We start from the raw sequence: 16,463 nt of genomic DNA, 5'->3' as shown, positions 1-16,463 counted from the left end.
TATAAATATACATAATTTGATATGAAAGCTTTATAATCAAATAAAAAAACGATTGATGAAAAAAATATAAAAATATTTTTCAAGCAAAATACACCTTTAAATGAATTTTTATTTTTTTTGGAATAAGACATTCAGCGATATGTTTCTTTAATGCAGCGTGTTTAAAGGAGTACTATCCATCAAAAAATAACAATATCAACTCCATAAAAACTTAATAGTTTTTTTTTACCCATTTTGACAATCACGATGCTTACAAAAAAATGCAAAACTACAAAACTTAACAACGAAAGTTAAGTACAAAACGTGAGAAAACTGGAAAAAAGAGCAATTTCGTCTAATAAAATCGCCTCTAGTAAAAACATAAATTTTACTCGTATAAATACAAAATAGGATTAATGGAATTCCAATTATCAGGATTACAAGCTTTCCATTACGAAGAACTATATTGGAGGAATAATTTTACAATATAAAGAATAACTAAATTCCGTTTTAACGCCTGGGTAGTATCCACGGTCTTCAAGCACATAAAGGTTCCATAACAATCCGTAATTACAATTATTAACACATATCGCGCTTAGTAGTGACCGCAGAGTAAATGGCCTCGAGGCAAATCACGAATACAACCTGGACTGTACTAAAAAATTATCCTCCGCATATTCAGAATCGGATTGCCAATGGTTGCTCACTAACTTGTTCGAACAACAGAACCTCTGAATGGCCACATAAGTCAACTTGAAATGGAAGGCACAATAGATACTGATATTTTATCAGGAATTCATTTTACATGCGACTGATATGGATGTCCAATGACCTTTTTTGTTGTTGAAAATCTTTGTATACAAGAGTTACTACTAGGTTATTAGACAGATAGAAATATATATTTTCGCACTCAATAGGGTTTGAAAAGAGATTTGATATGAATTTCCAATCTCTCTCTCACTTGGAGGTCTTTTTCAGTAAATTCTGAAACAACGCCTTTTTTAATCGTATTTTAAGTTATGCTATACGGGTTGGTTCCATACATTAAATGATTGAAAAGACCCAAGGAGCAATGGGCGTAAGTATGAACGACAGAGGATAAAGGCATCAGTAATAAAGTTGTTATTATTTACTAAACCTATTTTCTTAAATCTCCCGAAATCCGATCATTGAATCGTTGAAAGCATTTGCTGCATTACTTTCAGCAAATAAGATAAAATAATAATAATTTACTTATTAGCAAAAACCAATTGCCAATTATTCACACTAGTGAATGTTTGTTTGAATGTATATTATAAATTTCTCCGTTATTCAATTTCAAATAATTATAGAACTGTAGAATATATCCTAGGTTTACGATAGTTAGTTTTCTACAAATATTGGTCCTCTTTCTGCACAAAAACACAAATATTTATGTTCTACAAAAATATAAAATGCCTTTAAGATGACCCAGTGAAATGTGTGAAATTCCTTTACATAAAAAGTAAATAATTCGCAAACATTTCTTCTATTTAGCACCTAAAATTTATAATACATTACCTCAATATTTTTCAACTAACACTTTATACTGTGTGTTTAAACCATATTTGTTTTAATATCTATTAACAGTTTCAAATATTCATGTTAAATTTTAGATTTTTTTGTGGATTTTAGAACGCATGTATTTCTTGGCGTTGTCACTGGCATTTATGTTTTTATATGCACCATTATCCCATTTTGTATAATAACACATGCTCCCACTAGCCGCTTCGCTTTCTGCCTGATATTTCCACTGAAATATATATTTTTTTAATATTTATTTCTTCTTGTTTTACTTTAATGTCCATATAATTTATACCTGCCACCGAATTGCTTTAAATTATTGTTTAGACATTAACTGTATCTAATTTTAATCTGATTGTTGGTATTAGTAAGACCTCTACTCCTTGACTATTTGTAAACATAATTTACGTTTTTGTACCTAGTGTTCTAATCTTGCTTCTGCATTTATTATTTATTTACTTGTGTCTGTAGTCAGTAATTTTCTATATTTATCGTTTTCAATCTATAAATAATTTTGAATTTTTAACAAAAAATATTACACAGCCTTAGAAAAAAAATAATTGATAAGGGAAAATACGCATATTTCATTTAAAAAATATTTTCAAAATAATTCTTAAATTTAAATAAACATAGTATTTAAAATACCATTATGCATTGATGCATTTTAGCATAAGAAATATATTCCCACTATGCCTGAAACAAATCTATGTCAGTTCAAAATTTCGCTGCAGCATGGGATATTCCACTTGTTATATGTGAATCACCCCCTCCTCGAGAAAGAAATATATATATTTTTTTCATCGATATATTTTTTTTGGACGGATTCATTTCGATGGCCACGAATATGGCTATATTGAATGAGGAACGTATTTTTTTTTCTTCCGATATAGGCGCTGGAAATCTGGTCTTGCTTCGGAAATGATATCCGAGTCACGTTCGGCCTTGTTCCGAAATGACGGTGGCCGAAATGAAAGATGGACGGAGAACTACTCAAATATTAGAGTGGCCCAGGTTATAGGGTGAGGTTGATTCTCTGCCGCTCCATCTGGAAAATGAACGGGACGTGGTCGTTGATGTAGAACGAGGAAAGTAACATAACATATAGATATAAAAACTAGACCGAAGCACAACGTGTCTGTCCTTTGTTCTAACGCCCATTGAATTCGATTGAAAAAAAAAAGTTTCTCTATATCGCCGCATTTATGAATTTTTCATACACCACACTACCCATGATAACATCCATTTATACATGAATTCTTTGAAATGATCGCATGAAATATTCAAGGTCTTCACTCTCTTCGGTCTGCTATTTCGAGACGGATAGTCAATTTTTCCATTCATTGAAAAATACAGTCAATCATTTTATAGGGTTAAGTTAATTCTGTAAAATGCATTTTGTTCATGACTATAAGAGGGAAATCATTTTAAAACAAATCAGGGCCGTCCTCAAGGGATGTGTAGCTAGGTGCGAAACTAATAGCATGATCAGATGCTTGCTGACAATTTCAGGACCACAAAAATGTTTGGGCGCCCCCCCCCCCTTTAGCCCCGATATTATTATTATTATTATTTATTTTTTTAGTGGGGGGGGGGGGGCGGAACGTCTTCCAAAAATACATAGTTATTACAGAATACATAGGAATGACAAAAAATATGAAGACACAACTAAATGTAAATTAACACAAAAGTTCATAAGAATTTCGAACTGATAAAAATCTATTGCCGAAGAAAATTTTAAATCGATGAAAAGTTTATGCCAAAACTAATGAAACTTTACAGAGTTAATTAAAGGGAAAATCCTAGATTTAATGGGGGAAAATTCCAGAATTAATGGGGGAATGAATTCCAGGATTATGAAGACAAATAATTCCAGGTTTATGAAGACAAATAATTCCAGGATTATGAAGACAAATAATTCCAGGATTATGAAGACAAATAATTCCAGGATTATGAAGACAAATAATTCCAGGATTATGAAGACAAATAATTCGAGAATCAATGAAAATTCAGAATTAATGAAAGAAACTATTTAAGAATTTGTGAAAGTCTCCAGTAATTTGGAATGTTCCCTGTTTGATGCAAACTCTGGGTCCCTTAGGTCCACAACCAGAAACAAAAATGCATTCTACTCAGTGCAAGACTTTTGATTAAAAAAAGGTTAACTTGGCAACTTTTCGATTCTGATTCCATGAGTGCTTCCCCCCCCCCCCCGAAAATTGCGGGGCCCAGTGCGTCCGCACCTGTCACACACCCCCAAGGGTGACTGTGAAATTAATTTATGTTTGGTTCGATATTATACTGTTAAAGAGGAATAGATCGTATATCACCTTACATAATGACATGGCCCCACTGCTATTTTACGCCAAGAGAGAAATATTGATCCACAGCTAGCATGAAATTTTCGAGATGAATTAGTGCTTAGGTATAACGTTATCATTATGATAATATTATTACAAGAACGCTGAAGGTTATTATCAGCTCTCGGTTCGCACATCACGATAATTAGAAAGCCGCGTATACCTAGTGTATGACTAGTAGTATTTCCTTAATATTAATTTGTTATAAATCTTGCGATTCAGTACATCATGACGTAAGCAATCAAAGCACGTAACCGGATTTCGTTCTTAAAGAACTCATGTTTAAGACCAGTCTGAAACACGAGACTTTGTAGCCATTAGAAATTGGCATTAGTCCAGCCAGCAGTAAGTGACAGTTGCCATTATCTTTAGGTGCAGAGGAATGACCTCAGTATATTCAAAGGCAGGGGGATATTTACCAGTAGTGTTAAAACTGTTTTGTTTCGAATGATGTTGAAAGAAGAATATTGTTTGGGAAATAGTAATATATAGTTATGTTATATATAAAATGTTTATCATATTCATAAAAAATAAATACTTACATCCCTTTGAATGCGTCGTGAAATTCATATTTTCCTCTCCCATGGACAGAAATGAAGTTGATAAATAACTATCATTTGGTTGGGATGACGCAAAATCAGAACTGCATTAATCTTCGATATTATTTTACGATTATTTGAAAACAATCGCGTGAGTATACGAAATCAAAAAATTACCCACTGGGACATATTTGTCTCGTAAACATTTTATTATATTATCATCTTTCTCTCTCTCTCTCTCTCTCTCTCTCTCTCTCACACACACACACACACACACACACACACACACACACACACACACACACACACACACACACACACACACACACACACACACACACACACACACACAAAATTCATTTGAATAAAAATAACTTAGATGTTCATTATATTTTCATCATAATTACAATACCACTGGCACATGTGTCCCAACCCAATAAGAAACCACCAAGGGGACAAATATGTCCCCTATATTCTCTACTTCCCTAGTGACTTTTTTTCTATTTTTTTCAGCATATTTATCGATATTTGTATTCTAGTTGATTTATTGAAGAACTTATTTTTTTTCTCAGAAAAAAAAATGGTATCGAAATAGTTAAGGGCACAACACAGGCAAAAAGCCCTAGAAGGTGATCGATAAGAAGAACTGTTTGAAATTAAAAGCGATAATTGAGGAGCTTTTATTTTCCAAAGGGACCATTTACACTTTTGCTAAACTTACAGTAGATGTAAAAAAACGTATTTCTTTCTTCAAAATAAGTTTGCTTTGCAAAAGTAGCCCAACCAAAGGTAGCAAGCATATAAGAATTGTAGAAAAATATTGTGTTTATTGAACAACATTCAAGAGTGTTATCTACATTTGAATTTCGGAAATGTTCCATTTTGAATGAAAATTAGTAGAAATGTTACCTTTTGATTAAAATTTGAGCTTATCACTCAAGTCTGAAAAATTTAAAATTTCTACGTGACCTGTTGATTCCAGAAAGTTTTACCTAGCCCTCTAGTCAGTAATATAAGAAACACGATCATTCTACAGTGACCCTCCCACAAAGAACACTCCCGTAAGAGGAAATTGCACTAACGGGCAATTTTTGAACTACGTCGATGGGACTCGCAATATATTTTAATATCCAATAACGGACACTCCTCGTTAGCGGACCAAATTTTAGATCCCATGGGTGACCGGTACCGAGAGGTTCTACAAAAATACCGAAGTGAATGAACGAGGTGGATATGTTTCCTTTTGATGGAAATGATCAACTTTATATTGTAATTTTTACCAAAAATATTTCCCTCATAATAAATCCTGTAGTATAATTCTACGGAGCTCATCCCAATGTGTGTGATTAAGAAACCATTGAAAACTGAATTTCGAAAGATAAAAGTGGAAATGTTCCCCTTTTTTAAAAAATAAGCTCCTAAACTATTCTTAAATGATCACTCAATTCCACATAAGCAAAATATATTTTGCGACTTTGCCCTTCAATATCAATTATTCATACTAAGTCTGAGATTGTGACGGGTGGTTGTAATTAGATTGTCATTATTCGGAGAAAGATAGTTTAGTCCTGTAGGTTAGTTAGGTGAAACTGCACTAAACTGTTTTTAGAAAACAAAAGGGAAAGGAAAAATTGTTTAAAAAAACTAATAACATTGAAATATATAAAGCAGTGTATTCAAATTTAACGAGTATACGAAAGATGGAAAAATAATTCGGTAAATAACTCGATAATCATGACGTGTCGTCGCCTGAGCTGAAGTTTTTTATAGTAATTGTGTGAAAACATATAATACAGGGTGGGCAAAAAGTCTGTAGGAACTTTAAAATTAATAAAAGCCGGAAAAATAACCGAAATAAAAAACGGTTTTCAGGGTTAGCATCGCTAGGTCACGGGATTTTTTTTGAGACAGGACAAAACCCTCAAAAACAGCCGATAGGTGGCACTGATGTACACAAGTCAAAGAAAAGATACGCAAATAACGAACAGAATTCCTCCAAATCGTTTATTACAGCAGTGTGTGTTCCACATGACCACCACTACAGGGGATAACATTGCAGGCGAGTCACAAATCCAGCAACGGCAGAGTCCAGCAGGACCACATACACGGTTTACAACGGTGAACTGGTCATGGATTAGGAGCGCAAGTTCTTATAACCGTCTCATTTGCATAATTCCGCCGAAGTCGCTCGTACCAGTGCCACCTATCGGCTGTTTTTGAGTTACATTTTTCCTACATTAAAAAAAATCCCGTGACCTAGTGATGCTAACCCTTCAAACCGTTTTTTATTTCGGTTATTTTTCCAGTTTTTATTCATTTTTAAAGTTTTTACGAACTTTTTGCCCGACCTGTAATACAAGATTGCAGTTAAAAAAGATTTTTAACTGCAATCATTTTTTTATTCATGGATACCATTACATATAACCATTTTTATACATAATTTAGACGCTGATTGCTTTTTGTAACCCCATATTTGTCCCAGTCGCCTATTATTTAGCAATTTTCTTTTTGCAAATTAATTTTTCCACGATATAAAATTTTATGATAAGAAAAGTTTTTTTTCACTTGCTGTTTCGTTCGCAGCACTCATGGGCAAAAGTTTAACAGATTCTAGAACGTATCTCAAAAACAAGTAATTTTCGTCAGACAATGCATATGCACAGCGCAAGTGGTGAACTGCTAGGTGGATCTGTCATTGAGCGCATAAAGTAGTGGTTTTGTCACTTATCGTCGTTTCTATCTTGAATTTCAGAAAGGATAGCTGGTTTCAATTTTGACCATTCTCACATCTCTCCCACTTCAACATGCCAGCTTCTTTTTATTCTTTCTTTCCCACAAGTCTTTTCCACACTTCTTTCGACATCCCAGGCTGTGGTCTCCGGTCCTTATGTGCCACTGGGCGCATGTGCAATTTTTCTCCCTAGACATTGGATTCAGTCACCCATTTTTGTCAGATGGCTTGTATGTTGCATTGGGTTGATGGCTGTCTTCGTGAGGAGAACGACGCGAGTAATTCGAAACTTGCGAGCACGGGGCAAGAAGAGCCATCACTATAAATCTTTGCTAACTTTTCCGACACAACTCTGCCTCTTTTGAGGTAACGGAAGTAAGGTGCTTTGCATCAGTCCGGGGTTGTGAGCGGTTCTATCTATCTGTTTATTTATAGCTGGTTTCACGAATCAGGAAAAGTTGGACATGCATTTCATGTGTGGACGGGAATGCTCTGGTAGCTCAAAACTGCTGAAACCAGCTTCTTGAAACCAGGCTTCCTTTTCACTTCACGATAGAAACGACGATGAGTGACAAAACCAACGCTTTACGCAATTAACAACAGCACTGCCTACCGGCTCATCGCTTCCGTTGCGTCCATGCATTAAGCCTGATAAAAATTGCTTGCTTAGATTTTTTATATCACACATTAAATATGTTTTTTCACATAAGTTCTGTATAACCATTATTCGCCAATGCGCATCTAGACGCGTGATTCACGCATGAAAATTCAATTTCACTCCTCTGAATTTCGTTAAGCAGTGAAAATACTCTTGCAAATCTTAGGTATACAAATACAAATACAACGCCACAACAGGCAAATTGCCCAACGAGGTGGTTGACTTAAGATTCACTTCTTAACTTAAGACTGACTTAAGACTTAATTTCTTTTCTAATAGTTATTTTCCACTGATAAAAAAGTATACCCCTCTTTTTACAAAAATAGCCTTGAAAATATTGTAGAGGGGTGAAATTTATCTTCAAAATTTATATTATATCGGATAACGCTGTGCATAACCTGATATAGAAAAAAAAGTTACAGCCCTATTACACATGGTTATCACTTGACAATATATAGCTACAAATCGTTCTGTGAATTCTGTTAAATAATGCTTCAGACAATATCAGCAATACTTAATGCTCTTATATGAATACATGGATAAATATTTTTCTTCCAGGAATTTTCCCAATGCAATTTAGAAAATCGATGTCAGAATGCGGTTAAAAATTTTTCCCCTGTTCCAAATTTTAAAATTTGTAAAGAAAAAAAAACCATGAATTTCGAACGAGTTTCGTTGGAAGTTTTGCAGCTTCCCTACTGTTTATTCAGTATCAATCTTTGTTTGTGTCATTTCCAGGGAAATATTGATTCTCAGATTAAGTTGATGGATGAACAACATCTTCGCAGTTGCCGGTGTTGTTCGTAAGAAAAATCGATCCGCAATTCGCCTCGTCTTTTTAGAAATTTGGACAACCGTGATTTTGAAGCGTATCCTTTCAGGGCGAAATTAATGACGACGGTTTTGGAATTTCTGATCTAGGCGCACCAAATAAATCTTTTCTTGTTTCTTCTTCTCAAGGAAACTAGATTGTGGAATGTCCATTAAAAGAAAACAGCCTCGGGAGCGAGAGTTTTCTTAAGCTTGAGAACAAATACTCTTCGAGTTGTAATCTCCTCTTGTTTCCGCTCCTTGTATTTTACTGCGATTTCCTGAACACGAGTTGATCTGGGAGTGATTTATTTGGGACTCGCATTAAATATATCACCAGGAGAAATACGCTAAAAACGAGACTCTTTTTGTGTTGTTTTGGTACAAAGTTTTTATAATATGCATTCTATCAGATACAGGTAGCTCAAATAATAAACTGAATTTCAGAATCCTATTTTTTCACGTTCATCAAATTACAGTTAATTAACATTGTTCACTTTCATAATATTATTCTTGTTTATTGACAGTTAAGGTAGTTTTCAGGTGAATAAGAATATTTTAAAACAGTTTTCTTTCTTTTTTTAAATATGCAGCAATTCAGTTTATTTTCAACCCAAATTCAACCCTAAAACCTTGAATGGTGGACCGAGGATGTTCGCTGAGTGTAGGCTCAGCTGATAGCTTTCCATCATATCTATGCCGATTTGTAAACATTAGTGTGATAAGCTAATCACTTGATAGGGTACAAGAGAAAATGCTTTAAATAAATTTTCTGGCGCTTTTTTGGTGCTGGAAACATACCATGGATCCAGTAAAATGAAGTTAGACGGTAGGGGAGGCGCAAGACCTCTCGTCAGGTATAGTATTATCATAGGTTATGTAAAATAAGAAATGTGAAGAAGAAATTTTGTGATGATCAAGGAGAATAATGTTTAAAATATTGGGAAAATGAGATATGATTGTTAGAAATATTTATGTACTTACTCCACAAAATACAAATACAAAGGCCGGAACATGCTTAACGAGGTGTCCATAAAAATTGTGGATGTCAAATACAACCAAAATACAGCAACCCAATATAAAAGCATATATTGTATCCCTCCCAAAACATAAAAGTAATTAATACTATATAATATAATGTCTCATCTAAGTAAGTGTGACTTCTCGATTTATTCAACTATGTCTACCCCACTTTGTTTTAAACGTATCAATTGTGTTAGAATTCACGACCCAAGGAGGTGAGCTATTCCATTTATTAAAAACCCAATTAGAGGAAAACTCCCTGCGACATCGGTATCTGAAATTGTTCCTTACAAACGATACTCTTGTCCCCTTGTCGAAGCAGTTGTTTGATGGTGTATAAATAACTCATGATCCATCCTATCCATCCCGTTGAAAATTTTAAACACTTCGATCTTATCCCCCGACACTTTCGTTCCTCCAATGTAAATATTATGATGATGAATTCAGAATATTTACTTCGTTATTTACGCAATTATAATCGTTTTACGTCAGGTCTAATGACCGTCAGAAAATTTTCAGTTCTTTGTGTACATGGATACAGATTCAAGGAGTGAATGCGAGCCGATCTCCCTATTAAGAAGTCTCTCCTCACAGAGCAACAGACCTACAGCGGTACGAATAATGAATCATTAAACTCATTGTTACAAAAATAGATGGCAACACTATAAATTCACGCACAACACTAAATACACACTCAGACTGTTAGGTATTCATCCACACTTCCAGCACAACTCATTTAGTAGTAAATTGTCCATGGTGATAGATTGGAATTGTGCTCGGTTTGAAAGAAAGAAAGGACATGGAAAGTCTTTGGAAGATTTTCAGAAATATCAGTATCTGGCCGTGATTCAAGGTAGTTTTAAAAAACTATTTATCAGGAGATACCTAAATTAGCAGCCACGTAATCGCAAAACATCATTGATTTTTGCGGTGTTGTTAAAAGATTTGAAAAGTGAATTTTAAAAATAATTTAATGCAGTGTTTCTTTCACTTTCTTGGGAAGAGCACTTTGAGTAAATTTAATAAAATCTAAGTAAAAAAAGTAAATGTAAAACATCAATAAAATTCGAGCAAAAAAAAAATTAATGTAAAATAGAAATTCAATAAAATCTAAGTAAAAAATTGGAATGTAAAAATTCATTATCGTCCGTATGTGAAGCGTTCGCCTTTTGGACACACACACACATCTAACCAAAGCATACTATGTGTCGCGTTTATGTGGCCAATTTGCTACCATTCACATTAATTTTCAAGTGACTTGTGCGGAGATTGTATGTGTATTAATACTTTTTAGTGGATCAATCGTTTTGCATTTAAGCGGCGTTGATGCCTCAAAATAATTAATTTTCCGAATCATCATCTTATCCATTATATACTTTTGCAGACGTCCACCTGGATAGAGGCTTACTTTAATTAATAACATTACAGCGTTTCACTCTGCTGATAGATTCCCAAAATATAACTCCCTTTATCACACACAAAGAGAGAGAGAGAGGTTATATATATATATATATATATATATATATATATAAATTTCATTCAATTTTTCTTCCATCCAAATATTTTTTAAATTTTAAATTTATACACATGTATAAAATTTCGGAATTGACTAAATTATAAAATGAAAAAGAGTCCTTGAATACTTTTAAAAATAATGCATTTTTCAAAAAGGAATATGGAGGGAAATGGAATCTAGAATAGCACGTTTGAATTTTAAAGAGGACAAAAGTACATGGAAAACAAAACGAAATCCCGTTAAGACCGAAAAGAAATCCGGAAAATCTGGTGATGTTAAACATATTTAGAAACCATATATACATATTAGATTAAGTAACCACGTATTTTCGACCGTTAAATAACCATCATTTTTATTGCGAGACGAGATAGAAAAATTTAAATGAATAGAAAAATCTAATCATTGATGAAAAAAGGGTATAATTTGATATTTTAGCTTCTTTATCGTTACTAAATAGCTTTACAAAACTGTTATGTTTCAATTTATGGTCGTATTATATTTCAAGATACCAAACGACGATTTCTTTCATGTAAGACTTTCGCAAATAAAAATCAAATTAGTCTTAAATTCTTTTTTACTTAAATTTCCTTACCAGAAAAAGAAGATCAATTTAAACGAAAGCTGTAATTTAAATAGCATATGAAATTTTATATGGATACTTTTTAAAAGCAATAAAGATGGTTAATACAAGAATACATCTGCATAATTTTTTTTATATTTTTCTCATGACGAGAATATGAGCAATACTTTGTCAATGGAACATACTGGAAAAAAATAATTAAATGATAGAAATTTATGTAGCGTTGATTTTTTGGATTATTTTCTTCTTAAGGCATTCTTAAACATGAATTAAGAAGAAAAATGTACTTTGTATTAAATTATTATTGATTGACATTTAATAAATGAAATGATGAATAATATTAAAATAATATATCGCAATTTTAATTCGTCATTTTAGTAGGACAGATTGTGCATTTGCCTGTCATGAATTTTTTAGGAAATAAATTCCTCTCTAGCAAGAGTTCAGATTCACGAATAGCGTACTTTGTCTACGATATAGTGTTTTTCAACTTTTTTTTATCCCGCGGCACACTTGGTCTAATCAATCCTACAGTTGAGCTTTCGCTCGCGGCACACTAGAAACAGTATTTTACAGTAGTTTTAATAATTTAATTGCCAACCCAGATAAAACAATTCATTATTATTGTTATGAAAAGACACAATTAACATTTCTGGAACAATACTTAATTACTAGTTATTAAATGATGTAACGAATCTATTTTTACAGTATGGACATTTTTACTGACTCTCTGTGGCCTTATATCACATGATGTGTTTTGTTTGTTTATACGTTGTTAAAAGAAGGTGAGAAGAGAAAATCTATCTTCCAAGAGCAGAGAGCGTGAGTTGGAATGTGGCTTCCGTCCTGGAAGGTTGTCTGTTTTGAGTGTGCTTCGAAATAGTCTTTTTCTTTAAGTTCCGTAGTTTCGCGCACTTATTGGAAACACTTCCAATAACAAGTGTCAGGAATATTCCCTCACTTCAGGGAAAAGAGACGCACCTCCGCCACGACGTCCCCTTATAATGATGTTTTTCTTCTTTAGAAGTAGTTATAAGTCAATTTCTTTAAAAAAATTTCGCGGTGAAAATTCCTGGTCTATGTTTTTTTAAACTAATCTAAATCTCTGTATGTTGGAAATGAATAAATTTGATTTGATGATTTGATTTGAAATGTACGAAAATTATTCATAATGAATGAATGCTATTTTGATCCAAAAATTATACTTCAGAATTTTCAATTATAAACATTGAAATATATATAACTGCACATCATCACCTAATTAATATTCCTCGAGGATCCTCCACCGGCTTACCGAACTTGCAGTAAAGCGTTGTAAAATCTAACCGTATGCATGTGTGTTGTGTCTCAAAGTAGAGCCGCGGCTCCTAGGGAAGGCCGTCGAACTTTTTCAGGGACATCACACGAAGCTAGAGATATTGATTTGGGTGCATGTTTATTCTTTGAAATAGTTCTTTTATAAGTGAAAATATCATCTATAAATTATTCTGGGGAGCCGCAAATAAACCATAAATTGACCAAGGAAGTCGCGGATGACAAAAATTTAAAAATAGTTGGTGGTGCTGCCCTCTATCTCTCGAAATGAAAATGAAAATCGAGAAATGGATAACCTTAATGAACGTATTTTTCTGTTGAAGGATTGCGCTATATCCCATGATTGCTAGCTGTGGTGAGAAGTGCTCTTGTGGATAAATGAAAGTTGTTTTCTTGATTGAAGATAGGAAATTTTTGCACAGAGTGCAGACGCGGAGGAGCTTTCACGATATTGCGATAAGAAGCCATGGTGATACCCAAAAACAACACGGTAGCCAAATAGTAGGACTGAAGTTTTGGATTGGCAATTTTGACTGAAGATTCCTGGATACAATACAATACAAATACAACACCACAACAGGCAAAATGCCCAGCGAGGTGGCTGAGAAAAAGATGCCCATAACAAATATGGATGTCAAATATTTCAAAAATAAAGCAACCCAATTAAAAATGTAATTAGATACATGACTAATCTTTTTTTCTCTCTCATAATTCGAAAGCATATTCCATTGAAGTTGCAGGAACTGAAATCAAGTAACATGGCGGATATTAATTTAGTTCCCCCCGTATGTTATTTACACCAATAGAACATATTTATTGTCATAAATCACTGTGCCAGATCTTATCGTGGAAGCCGTTATAAAATAAGGTCCCCGCATGATCCTCACGGATGGGGGGGAATCTGACATGGCTCCAGCTAGGAGGCCCGAGATGATTTTTACCACTACAAACGCATAATAGAGGGGCCTGCTAAAGATCCCAGCCCAGGGTACCCACGCCACTGCAGGATGTGGAAGCCATTTTTCCCCGTACTGTGCTCGGATGGGACTCATGTGTTTAGAGGACCCTGGGTGTTCCGGTGCACATGTGGATTCTACAATCCAAGAATCCTCACTTCTAGTGGATAAAAATTTCCAAAAAACGAATCAAGCTGTTTTATTACAACCATTATCACACAGAAGAAAACCTTCCTTACAAGAACTCTGACATATTCTTTAACAGGGTTCCGCGGAACACCAGTTGGAAACCTATGCCTTAGACCATGGCCTAATAGCCCGGAAACTGCTTGTAAGTGATTGAACGCCGGCCATGAATGTCTCAGACAATGATTCGGGTTTCGCACTGGTTATCAGAAATGGGTTTTTCTCTTACTGACAATTTTAATTTCCCTTCATTTTTGATGTCTTGGAGCGTATACTGTATTTGTACTTTGGACATGAGATTGGACTTGATTTTTGTTTACTCTAAACAGAGACACACGCGCATGCTTTACATTTACATGTACAAGTTTGTCTTTCACAGCTCTTAAGAAATGCTAATTGTAAGTCGTTCTGACAGACTCATCAGGCTGGGAAACGACGAAATAAACTAAATTCTGTTTAGAAAATCCGATTTCTTTATCCGGTTTTACCGTGACATGCAGGATATTTGGAAGGTTGTAAAACGATACCGAAATTCACTTGAAGTAACGCAAGCAACATCCATCACATTAAAAGTTGGCTTATTCAGAAGCGTTGAGTCGGAGGTAGTTCGGTCATTTCATCACACTAAACGTCATTCACCTACCAACGTTCTGGAAAGATACCATTAATGGACTCATTAATCAAATCGAGCCAAAGTGCAAACTAGATAAATATCTCAGAATATATACGCCTTTCTTTTCCACCTATTTGCCTCGCAATAATAGAAAAAAGGGGAGTTATATTTTCAGACAGTATTCTCTCCGTTTGCCATCTATTGATTTATTTCAGTTAGGGGAGATTATTGATCTCGAACCATTCGTTTCATGGAATTCTTGTATCCTCTTCTTCGTTGTTGCTGCCGCTTATAGAAATAGACAGAAATATCGATTATTTTCCACTTGCCTGTTCGTACTGTATTGCACATTTCCAAAGACGAATGACAGGATCTCTCACAAAATGGGAAGCTAGCTGCTTAACGCATACACTTGAAATACGAATGACAAGAATTCGCGTTATCTAATTAAAGACGGATCAAGAAGAGTCTTCCATCTTGTCTACTACGATATATTTAATTTATTTCCGTATGCTGTTTACACGGATGAGCATTTCTGTCACCGTAACATGAAATGTTCTGAAACATTCCAGTAAATATACCAAGTAGATACAAAAATATTGATTCTTCTACAAGTTACCATCTTTCTGTTCCATTTTATATTAGAAGTTGATTGTTTATAGGTTGATTTTAAATTTTAAATGACTGGCCACATTTTAAAAATGTATAGTTTCAAAACTATTACACATAATATTAACCAGTGATACGTAAAAATAAAGAGAAACATCCCAAATTTTCTTTCAGTTACAAATGTTTGATGTGTGAACCTTTCACAATACGGCAAACATCTAATATGTATTCAAGTTTATTCCACAAAATTTTGCAGTTTCACACTATATATATATATATATATATATATATACTGCAAAATTTTGTGGAATAAACTTGAATACATATTAGATTGAGAAGAATGAAGAACCATCAATATATATATATGTATATGTTGATGGTTCTTAATTCTTTTGTTTCTCAACTGTTAATGGTACTGATATTTTAAGTGATTTATGAAGTTAGAGTAGTCTAGCAATGTAACGTGAGTAGTCTAGCAATGTAACGTGAGTAGTCTAGCAATGTAACGTGAGTAGTCTAGCAATGTAACGTGAGTAGTCTAGCAATGTAACGTGAGTAGTCTAGCAATGTAACGTGAGTAGTCTAGCAATGTAACGCTGCAGAACTGCACTGCGGGCCGCTTTAGTGCTATAAAACTGTGCTACATTTTTCTTAATGGATCTCTTAATGTGCAATGGACCGCGTAAGTGTTCTGGAACTGTGCAGCGGGTCACTCAAGTGATCTCTGAATGTGTCAAGGGCCTACTTGAGTGATCTGAGAATGTGATACGGACCGCTTAAATGCTCTGGAATCGTACAACGTGTCACTCAAGGGATCACTGAATGTGTCACGGGCCTACTTGAGAGATATCTGAATGTGTCACGGGCCTACTTGAGAGATATCTGAATGTGTCACGGGCCTACTTGAGTGATCTCTGAATGTGTTATGGGTCTACTTGAGTGATCTGAGAATGTGCTAATGGCTGCTTAAATGCTCTGGAATCTTGCAACAGGTCATTTAAGAGATGTGTAAATGTGCTGCTTAGTTTATTTTTACGAAATTAAGTTTGA

The 16,463-nt window shown here is 34.3% G+C and overlaps 1 protein-coding gene across 3 annotated transcripts in view; it reads right to left on the bottom strand.

Moving 5' to 3' along the window:
- The window catches only part of LOC149081624 (inactive dipeptidyl peptidase 10-like), a 273,617-nt gene that overhangs the window by 79,848 nt on the left and 177,306 nt on the right, over positions 1–16,463 (bottom strand). The gene's annotated exons all lie outside the window — the stretch shown is intronic.

The sequence above is a fragment of the Pholcus phalangioides genome, unplaced genomic scaffold, assembly GCF_987345545.1.
Source record: "Pholcus phalangioides strain wild (caught in Gottingen) unplaced genomic scaffold, Ppha-v1.0 ptg000009l_1, whole genome shotgun sequence".
Lineage (NCBI taxonomy): Eukaryota > Metazoa > Arthropoda > Arachnida > Araneae > Pholcidae > Pholcus > Pholcus phalangioides.
This window is presented reverse-complemented; position numbering and strand designations above follow the sequence as displayed.